Here is an 11,981-nt window from a genome sequence, read left to right as displayed (position 1 = left end):
GTATAGTAATTATTTTGACCCCACAGTTCTTTGCTAAATTTAATGCATATCAGGTGAAAAAAATAATAATTTCACTTTTTTCATAAAAGTATTTGTTTGAAGACCGATTTCTTTGTAAAGCGAACATGAAAATGAAGAAACACACCCCAAAATCTATCACCCTCTTTCTCCTGTTTTCAAAAATACCCACATTATGGCCCTAATGCGTTGTTTGGACACACGGCAGGGCCCCAAAGGAAGGGAACACCCGGAGGCTTTCAGGACTCATATTTTGCTTGAAAATGTTTTAGGCCCCACTGTACATTTGGAGAAGCTTTGAGCTGCCAGAACGATAGAAACTCCCCATAAACGACCCCATTTCGAAAACTAGACCCCTTAAGGTATTTATCTAGGGGTATAGTTAGTATTTTGACCACACAGGTTTTTCGCTAAATATATTGGAATTAGTTTGTAAAAATTAAAATGTACTTTTTTTCTGAAACAACATAGAAATTTTTATTATTTACAAGGAATAACGAAGAAAATGCACCCCAACATTTGTAAAGCAATGTCTCCCGATTACGACAATACCCCATATGTGGTAATAAACTGCTGTTTGGACCCACAGCAGGGCTCAGATGGGAAGGAGCGCCATTTGGATTTACGATTTTGCTGGAATGGTTTTCGATGCCATGTCGCATTTGCAATGCACTGGAGGGACCAAAACAGTGGAAACCCACCAAAAGTGACCCCATTTTGGAAAAACCTTCAAGGAATTTTTCTAGGGGTATAGTGAGCATTTACACCCCACGGGTCTTTTGCAGAGTTTATTGGAATTAGGGCGTGAAAATTAATATCAACATTTTTTCCACTAAAATGTTGCATTTTCTCATTTTCACAAGGGATAAAAGAGGAAAAAAACAACCATTTTTTATAAAGCAATTTCTCCCGAGTACGGAAATACCCCACATGTGGTCAAAAGTTGTTTTCATTAGAAATGAATTAACCCTTTCAGGACTGATCCATTTTTTGCTTTCATATTTTAGATTTTCACTCCCCGTTTTCCAAGAGCCATAACTTTTTTATTTTTTCATCAATAGAGCGGTGTGAGGGCTTATTTCTTGCGGGAGGAGCTGCAGTTTTTATTGGTAACATTTTTTGGTACATAAAAAGTGATTCAAAAGTTGTATTACATTTTTTTTTTTAAAGCGAAGGTGACAAAAAAAAAAAAATAGCGATTTTGGCGGTTTCAATTATTACATTTTTTTAAGGTGTTCACTGTGCAAATTAAATAATGGTATATTGTAATAGTTCGGACTTTTACGGACGTAGCGATACCAATTTTGTTAATTTTTTTACATTACTTTAGAAGAAAAATGCGAAAAGGTGTTTTGTTTTTTTAACTTTAAAAAAAAAATTCTCACTACTAATAACTATAATTCTTCTACACATTTTATTAGTCAATCCCCTTAGGGGACTTGATCCAGCGATCATTGGATCACTGGTACAATACACTGCAATACTAATGTATTGCAGTATATTGTTATTCTTACAGGCTTCTGTAACAGAGCGATCGCTGTTCCTGTCCGTTAGTACCGAGGGGGCCTGCTGTAATACACAGCCGACACCCGCAGCGTATGGAGCGCTCAGCACGTGAGCCGGCTCCATACATCAACCGCCGCATCATGACGGGCAATTAAGTCATAGTGCGCAAAGGGGTTAATGCGCAGCGGATGGTTCAAAGTGAAAATTGCAATTTTCCACTGATACGCCATTTTAGTGCATAATATTTAGTGCCCAGTTTGTGCCACAGAAGACAAATACCTCATAAAACGTTAAGCGGGTTCTCTCAGGTATGGCGATGCCATATGTGTGGGCGCAAACTGCTGCTTGGGCACGCTGCAGGGCTCAGAAGGGAGGGAACGCCATTTTGCTTTTGGAGCGGAGATTTTGCTTGGTAGTTTTTCTGTTTGGGGTTTCGCTGGTATTTCAGTTTATAATGTGGGGGCATATCTAATCTGTGCGGGGTACATCAGGGTATATGTAATCTGTGTGGGGTACATCAGGGTATATGTAAGCTGTGCGGGGTACATCAGGGTATATGTAAGCTGTGCGGAGTACATCAGGATATATGTAATCTGTGCGGAGAACATCAGGGCATAATAAGAAGGTATAATAATGGGGTAAATAAATAATATTTCATAGATATGTGACTGGTGTCGCACTGATAAATGGCGCCCGATCTTATCCGCTTTTGGACACTCTGCACATTTTGCATCGCCATATTCTGAGAGCCAGAACTTTTTTATTTTTTCACCACCGGAGCTGGGTGAGGGCTTATTTGTTGCGGGACAATCTGTCGTTTTCATTGGTACCATTTTGGGGTACATGCGATTTTTTTTGATCACTTTTTATTCAATTTTTTTGCAATCCTGAGCAAAAAACAGGAATTCTGACACCGTTTTTTAGGTTTTCTTTTTGCGGCGCTCACCATACGCTATAAATTACATTTTTACTTTATTCTGTGAGTTGGTACGATTACGGCGATACCAGATGTATATAGGTTTGGTCCTTTTTTTTAGCGTTTGCACAATAAAATAACATATTTATAAAAAAAAAAAATTCTGTGTCACCATATTCAGAGAGCCGTAATTTTTTAATTTTTTAGTCAAAAAAGCTGTGTAAGGGCTTGTTTTTTGCGGGACGGATAGAAGTTTTTATTGGTACTATTTTCGGGTACATGCGACTTTTTGATCACTTTTTATTCTTTATTTAGGGAGCGGTGGTGACCCAAAAAATTGTGATTCTGTAGTAGTTTTTTATAGATTTTTTTTGGGGTGTTCATCGTGCGGGAAAAATAACATTATGGTTTTATAGTTGGGGTCGTTACGAACGCGGCGATACCAAATATGTGTACTTTTTTAACGTGTTCATTTTTTTTCTATAATAAAAGTCTTATTATAGGGGAAAAAAGCATTTAGTGTTTATAGAACTTATAACTTTTGTTTTTACACTTTTTTTAAAACATTTTTATAACTTTTTTCACTTGTCCCACTAGGGGACACTTAGACTTGCAGCTTTGATCGCTGCTAGAGTACATTACACTACACACGTAGTGTAATGTACTCTAACTGTAATTGTGACGTGACTGTCACACTGACAGGAAGCAGAGGAGGAACGGCCGGAGGCTGTTCCTCCGAGGCTTCCGTACATAGCAACCCGGAGGTCATTATCTGACCTCCTATTGCTGTGACAAGCATCGGTAGCCCCCACGATCACTTCGTGGGGGCTGCTGATGTGCTTCAAACCACTTAAATGCGGCGACAGCAATCCGTCGCCGCACTTAAGCGGTTAACTGCCGAAAGCAGCGGCGATGGTCCGCTGTCCGGCGAGACTGATGTCTCAGCTGTCTAGGACAGCTGTCAGCGCGGGTCTGTCACTCTGTGTTTACACAGAGTGACAGTTTGAAATGCGGACGAAAATGAACGTCATGGTGCGGGAACTAGCAGCCGACCATGACGTTCATTTTCGTCCTTGGTCGTTAAGGGGTTAAATACATCTTAAAAACAACATAAATAAAACAGAGATGATTTCCACAGTGTAGAAAGACAACCAGATAAATTGTATATAGTATATCCAAATATATGGGTAACGGGTGACACTGTTCAAATATAGGATTATATCAACGGTATATTACAATTTATATAATGTACATATACTGATACATACATCAGTAGCACAAACTAGTCAGCAACAAGACAAATTATTTATATATTTATTCACATTTAAAGTATGATTAGAGTAAATATAAGTTAATGAGTGTACACCAGTGTACATACCCCTGATTAAAGCCAATGAGAAAAATCAGTATTAGTACTATACATGAACCAAATACATGGCTCAGTTTGACCTCGTAAAAAATCCACAAAGCAGTCAGGGCAGTGGCTGTGTTGTCAGCCATAGGTGCAGACACTCAATGAAAAACAGGTTTAATCTAATGAAGATCATTTGCTGAACAAAGTGCATAGCTGAAAACCAAGTTCATACCCATTAGAACAGGTCACCATCTCTGGCGTCAACCCCGACACGCGTTTCGGCCCGGAAGCCTTCCAAATTGTTGCAATAGGAAGACAAATGTATTTTAAATAACACATGCTAGATGGTGAATCCTGTTACAGATTTTGTATTGGGGTACAGAAACTTCGTTACACCTCTCCCTTCAATTTGTCAAGGTACAAAATGAAGTACAGAAAAGTTTACCTTTCAGATGGCACTGGTTACAGTCCAATATCATTCAGTATGGACACTCTCTCCCAGAAAAATGCAGTAGAGAGTCCGCAATCCAGTGAGGGTGTAGATGGTAATTCTTATCCCTGTAGTCCCACAGAGCTCCGTATCATCTCTTGACGTTTAGAGAACTCCTGGTAGGAAAAAGATCCTATATCTCTAATAAATGAAAGAAAGAGACATAGTGCAACACCCTCTGAAAACTGATCGCTGACTGACCTGTGTATCGGGTCGGGCGAGAGGGTTTGGCGTGCCTCCTAGGAGTTTTTAAAGATTTTACCTATTTTGATGCTTGTTACTTCTGTGAGTATAGCTTAAACTTAGTGTGGAGCAATCAGTTTTCATAGGGTGTTGCACTATGTCTCTTTCTTTCATCTATTAGAGATATAGGATCTTTTTCCTACCAGGTGTCTTTTGAATGTCGATAGACGATACGGAGCTCTGTGAGACTACAGGGATAAGAATTACCATCTACAACCTCACTGGATTGCGGACTGTCTACTGCATTTTTCTGGGAGAGAGTGTCCATACCGATTTGATATTGGACTGTAACTAGTGCCGTCTGAGCGGTAAACTTTTCTGTACTTTATTTACACTATTTATGGTCATTTTTGGATCATACCCGATTTGGTTTTACCTGCTCCAGTCTGAGATATATACTGTGGGTGTTAGAGCCAGGAGAAACTACTGCATTTGTACCAGTACAAAATGGTGGGCTATTTATATTTTTAATTAAGACTATTTCCAATATGCTTTAGGAGCATTGGAGCAATAAATTATTTTTTTTTAATTATTGCAAATGTGGATATACTCTTAAATTTAAACCATTACAAAGATCCAATAGACATGGACCTTCCTATCCTCATAATATTAGACTACGGCTGTTGGTCTTCCTTGTCTGGTAGTAAAAACAGGAATGGGGGGGCCCGACATCATTGTGGATGGGAAGATCCTTGGCTATTAGTCCCTTCCCATCCTAAACAGTGGTAGCCCCAGTGGTAGCCCCTCACATCAGATGAGCCGCTCATAAGGGTTCCTGGCACTTCCTGGTACCCCTGGTGCGTTTGGTACTGGGGTAATGGTATGGAAGGGTTGTTGTTAGTCAAAGGTAGACATAAAACATCTCTGGCTGACACCAAGCCCCAGTGATGGTAATGGAGAGGATTCAGTCAGACACATCCATTACTAGCAGTGTTATACTTTATAGTGTTTAGTGGATAGAAATATAAAAACTACTTTCTTGAAATAAACACTCCCCCCCCTTACAGCCCTCTTTCACTATTTTATTTGTAAAAGTAAATCCCACGACAATACGATATAGTCCAAGACAAACCTGTAAAAAAAAACACAGATAATAAAACACATGTATAAGACCGTTACAAGCATACAATTACACACTTATCCAGAAGCTGATTCCTGATGTAGCCGGCGCTGTCTTTCTTCGTCCTTCACTGGCCCGCCCTCAGTGAGGATGTTGTTGCAGACAGAACCAAGAACCCAGCAGGGAAAGTGTCAGAATTGATGGACACATCGCTGACGTCATCAGTGCTGGTCCATCAGAGGGCAGCGGACGGCTGGAGGGGTGTCTCACACTTGAGACGGAACAAAACTAGAAGCAAGCAAGTTTACCAGGTAGGTTAATTATAATGCTAAATATTTTTTTTCTTATTTTATATTTATTTATATTCTATTTTGAGGGTCCCTTTTTAGGTGCAGCTCAGTAAACATTCTATACTGTATTTGCTAGTCTAGCAGACAGTTGCAACTTTTTAAAGACCAATTAAATTGCACAATTTAATATTTTCAGGATAATTACCTTCCTGATAATTCAGCACTGTCAACATCATTCTGTCCACATTTAGGCCCCTATCACACTGCTTTTTCCAGTCTTTGTTTGACGTATATGCCAGAAAAAGAACTCGACTTCTACGTTAAACGAAAGCTGTGATGAAAGTGGCATCTGTCACCAAAGACTATATGGTATCTGTTTAACTGATACGTCCTGAACTGCTATTGAAAAGCTCATGATGTATAAGTTAAATGTCACGGTGTCTATCATTTTGCAAGACAGAATAGTGCAAAATGCTGAGTTATATGGTCCATGAAAGGACTTAACGGAACACACGTAATGGAATGGCTGCATATTTTCCATCCGGAACTGCTGTCGGAAAATACGCAGTGGAATACAAATGTCATGCACACACTGCAGAAAAATTCTGTCCAGAAATTCAACAGCTTTGCGTAATTTTGTTTCCGCACTATGTCAAATATTGCTTTGGAAATTGGACCGAGTTCCTGAGTTTTTTCCCCTAAGAAATCAACTTGGAACAACAATTCCGCAACAAACTACAATATGCTGCGTAATTTGGTGCGGAAATGCTGCAGAATTTCTCACTGGAGGTGGAAATTACATCACAGGAAGAAGAAATATAACCATCACACAGGTCTTGAAAAAATGCACTAAAACAACACAGCAAAAATCGTCACTATTTCCCGCAGTAAAAAAACGCATTCTTGCTGGCACCCGTTTACATATCAATTTGACTGTGTTGGAGTGCTGCTGTCTTCTCTGCTGGTATATATATATATATATATATATATATATATATATATATATATATATATATATATATATACATACTAGACCTTCTCAATGAATTAGAACATCATCAAAAAGTTAATTTATTTCAGTAATTCAATTCAAAGAGTGAAACTCATACATTATATAGATTCACTACACACAGAGTGATCTATTTCCAGCATTTTTATCTTTTACTGTTGATGATTATGGTAACAATTAATGAAAACCCAAAATTTAGTGTCTCAGAAAATTAGAATATTAAATAAGCCCAATTTAAAAAATGATTTTTAATACTGAAATTTTGGCCTACTGCAAAGTTTGTACAGTATATGCCCTCAATACTTATTCAGGGCTCTTTTTGCATGAATTACTGCATCAATGCGGCGTGGCATGGAGGCGATCAGCCTGTGGCACTGCTGCTGTGTTATGGAAGCCCAGGTTGCTTTGATAGCGGCCTTCAGCTCTTCTGCATTGTTGGGTCTGGTGTCTCTCATCTTCCTGTTGATAATACCCCATAGATTCTCTGAGGTGTTTAGGACAGTGGACTAACACTGTTGCTCGGTGGTCCAACGTCCTGTTTTCAGATGAAAGTAAATTTTGCATTTAATTTGCAAATCAAGGTCCCAGAGTCTGGAGAAAGAATGGAGAGGCATCAATTCAAGTTGCTTGCGGTCCAGTGTGAAGTTTCCACAGTCAGTGATGGTTTCGGGAGCCATGTCATCTGCTCGTATTGGTCCACTGTGTTATATCACGTTCAGAATCAACGCAACCATCTACCAGGAAATTTTAGAGCACTTCATGCTTCCCTCTGCTGACAAGCTTTATGGAGATGCGGATTTCATTTTCCAGCAGGACTTGGCACCTGCCCACATTGCCAAAAGTACCAATACCTGGTTTAATAACCGCAGTATCACTGTACTTGATTAGCCAGCAAACTCGTCTGATCTAAACCCCACAGTGAATCTATGGGGTATTGTCAAGATGAAGATGACACACCAGACCCAACAATGCAGACGAGCTGAAGGCCGCTATCAAAGCAACTTGGGCTTCCATAACACCTCAGAAATACCACAGGCTGATCGCCTCCATGCCACGCCGCATGGATGCAGTAATTCATGCAAACGGAGCCCAGACCAAGTATTGAGGGCATACACTGGACATACTTTTCAGTAGGCCAACATTTCAGTATACAAAAATCATTTTTAAATTGGGCTAATAATAATATTCTAATTTTCTGAGACACTACATTTTGGGTTTTCATTAACTGTTAGCCATAATCATCAACATTAAAAGAAAAATAAATGCTGGAAATAGATCACTCTGTGTGTAATAAATCTATATAAGAGTTTCACTTTTTGAATTGAATTACTAAAATAAATCACATTTTTGATGATATTCTAATTAATTGAGAAGCACTAGTATATGTATACATGCTGTGAAGGATGGTTTATTTGCTTATATTCTCTGTATGAAATTACATTATGAATTATCAAGCAGGATGCCGAATTACTAAGATATGTATTATGTGAAAGTGATTATAATAATGTTTAAATGATTTTGTTTCGTGCAGCAGCCATCTTGTCTGGAGTTCCCATCTTGTTTTTTTTGTAGTGAATAAGAAAGTCATTGTTCCTTTAACGCAAGTAATGTTGATTCCGTATGTTTTATCTTTGACCTTGGCTCCCATACGAAGCTTACAGAGAAGGCACAGGGAGTGAGATGGGAGGGTGGAAAATATGCTTTGGGGAGTGCCTCCCCCATCTTACAGGAACATTCTTGCCAAGAGAGATAAGGCCACCTGCAAACCTGATGTGTGAAGAATTATAATGATGTATCTGGAATGTATCGTATGTCTGTAATTGGCTGAATAAGAATTATTGTCACATTGCCTCTGATTGGTTAACCTCAAGTCTACACCCCATTTTAATGATATTATTATAGTGGAGTTTGGTAATAAACCTCCAGAGGAGTATTTCGAGCATATCAGCAGCGTCTGTGTGTTTTTTCCTCCTCTCTCGATATATAGGGGTATGACATATCCTGATTAGGATGCTGGATAAAGTTCCTGGCGTGAGTGTCTATTGGAACACTCATCTAAATTTCAGTCTAATATATTTTCAGCCATTGACTTCCACGACAGTAATGGTGCTGAAACCCGGAAGATTGCTCATCTGATAAGCTGTCGCTAGAGAGGTGTGGCTTTGCATCTGTGAATTACAAAAAACCCGCGGTAGGTAAGGAGCTTATTCTTACACCATTCACACATGTATTGCGTAAGCCACGGAATTTAGCTGTCATGACGTCACATCTTCTGGACGTGGCACTTTGTCCAGCAGTGGTATTAAAGATTGATCCAAAAAGGTATGTTGAAGCTTTTTGTGTGATGAAAGATTGCAGGTGCGTACGTGATCTTGAACTGTTGATATGAAAGACATGAGAAAATTGTTGCCAGCAATTACATTGTTTACCAGAAAAATTGTGAGAAGTGTAAGACCTCCCCCTTTGGAATGCAGTGACGTAGCGCATGGCGGAGAGAAGTTGTAACTCACAGGTGAAGTTTTTAAAATAAAAAGATTGTAGTCTGGACAGTGAGGAAAAAAAACTTGTGCTTGCTGCTCTGTTGTGGTGTGTCATTTGTTATTTAGTTGTGTAAAATGGTTGTGGATTAATAGTTGTTCTGTTACCCGATTTGCTCTGGGATTATAGTTGGGAGGTACTGACTGTCTGTAGGTGAGAGAAAAGTTGGATATTTGTGAATAATATCCTGTAGTACCACAAGAGCTTCAATGGTTAAGTCCTGATAATGGAGAATCCAGTGCAACAGGGAAAACTTTGAATGTAGTTTTGAATAATCATTGATACACTTTTAGCACAAACTGCCATCTTGTAATACTGTGTGTAAGGGTCCTTCTGTATGAACCAAATGCTATACCCCGGCAGTGAGGGGTTTGTAGATGTTTGAAATGATGTTTGAAATGAATGTGACCAACTCCTGTTTGATTCAATGGAGGTTCATGAATGTCGATTGTGTTGAAGAATTTGCTCTTGCAATTGTTGATTGGAAGCATTTTGAGGGATCAGAGGAAAGGGGATCCTACTGACAGAATGTCTGGAGGAACAACTTTTGAAATCGTATTGGTAAGACAGTCTAGGAGATAGACTGGTCTGAGATATCTGTCGGCAAACGTGGAAAGTTTGCCTGGAGGGGGGGATGTACCGGAGATCACCCTACTGCTCTCTGACCATGGGGTCAGGAGGAAATGAGACAAAAATGCGGGACAGCCTTGGGGCACGGGTCCCGGCCATCATTATAGTAGAATGAGCAAAAGGAGCTGGGGCTTTGATTGTAAAGTATGTGAAGGCAAAATAACACACTGTAAAAAAATTGTTGAAGAGGCTGGAAGCCGTAAGATGGTTGTTTGCATGTGATAAATAGAATGGTTTGTGGAGAGTGAAGAAAATGGAGCAGCTACGTACATTGCAATGACTAACGTGGGTCAGAACGGGGGGAGTGTAATGTGAACGGGTGCGATGTGACATCTGTGTGATGTGTGAGACATGTGTGTAATGTAACATGTGTGAAGTTTGAAACTAGTGGCCACAATAAAGCAGATCTATATTGTATGTTCTTATTTTTAACAGCAGTAATGTCTAAAAAAATAAATACAATTCTTAGTGTTTTGTGTATGGGGTTAAAATCAGTTGCTCTCTGTATAAAGGAATTTTTCTTAGCTTTGCGCATGCGCTGTTGTCCGTAACTACACCAAGCGAGATAAATATTACAGCCGGCTGGATTTGTCTGCAAAAAGATAAAAGTTACGTTGCATATTTATGTGTTATGATGTGATAAGATTTAATGTTGGAATGTTTTGATGTTAATTCAAATGAACTAAAATATAGATATTGTGAGACACAGGGTCTTGAACGTGTATGTACCCCCACTGTTCCCTATTCTTATATATAGTTTATTGGTTTGCAGTATTACCAGATATATTATTTTCTGTTTTATTGAATAACTAATTACAATTGTTTTGTTTTTGTTTTCACACATGAGGCTGCCTAAATGTTATTTTTGAAAATGTGAGATGTTTTACAGGTAAATGGTTGCAAGTCATTTTAAAGATAAAATGTATTTTTGTCAGGAGAAAGTCATTTTTGTTCCAGGCTGTTTTGTATTACAGGGGGCCAAACTAGTGCCCCCCAGAGAGAGTGACCAACTTTATTATGTTGAGATATGTAGATTTGAACCCTGCTACATTACTTTCGCAGAGTCCAAATAGGAGGGAATGGTGAAGGGACTGATCAGGTAGTTTTGTTTTGTGTTTTATTTTGTTTTGAATTAAGGAATTTGGTTCTAGGAGGTCTACAAAATGTGTATCAGACCCCAATGAGTAATCCAAATTAAATGTGTATGCCAGTAACCTACATTTTGAGGTATTTCTGTATAGATGGTTCCAGATCCTTCCAGAACGGTAAATATGGCACTGGGTATGCTGTGCTGTAGTCTCCACCCAATATGAGGTATTGTGTAAGAGACCATCCCCCTCCAGCAAATTTACACAGGAGGCGAGGTGACGTCACTCACAGATGAGTCTTTACAGATTTAGATGGGGGAGAAGGCAAAACAAAAAAATTGTCTGAACATTGTTCATTTTATGCCAGATTTCAGTAACATAATTTGTTTGTTTTTGTATTAATCAGGTATTTACAGGACCTGGTGGGTGGGATTTACAAGTGTCCTGGATCATCAGATGAATGTGGAAAAATAAAACTCCATCCTTTTGAAATTTTCTATCTATCTGTGACAAGGGTTTCCAATGTAAATTTGTAATGTAGAGATACTTGATCATATACAGTATGTACAAGACAGGATATGAGGCACAAGGTAAATCATCCAGAAACCACTCTCACCTTCTTGTTCATCTCAAGGAACAGAGCTGAAGGTGTTCGCTGAGGCTTGTAACCTGGCAAAAGGTAAGACGACCGACATTTACATTGACTCTAGGTACGCTTTTGGCATCACCCACAATTATGGGCCCATTGGTAGTAGGAACTTTATTGGATCATCGGGTAAGCCAATTGAGAGAGCAAGAGATGACAGACCTGACAACAAGAGTACACTGCCGTTCAAAAG

This window comes from Rhinoderma darwinii, chromosome 4, assembly GCF_050947455.1.
Source record: "Rhinoderma darwinii isolate aRhiDar2 chromosome 4, aRhiDar2.hap1, whole genome shotgun sequence".
NCBI lineage: Eukaryota > Metazoa > Chordata > Amphibia > Anura > Rhinodermatidae > Rhinoderma > Rhinoderma darwinii.
Note: the sequence above shows the minus strand (reverse complement) of the source record.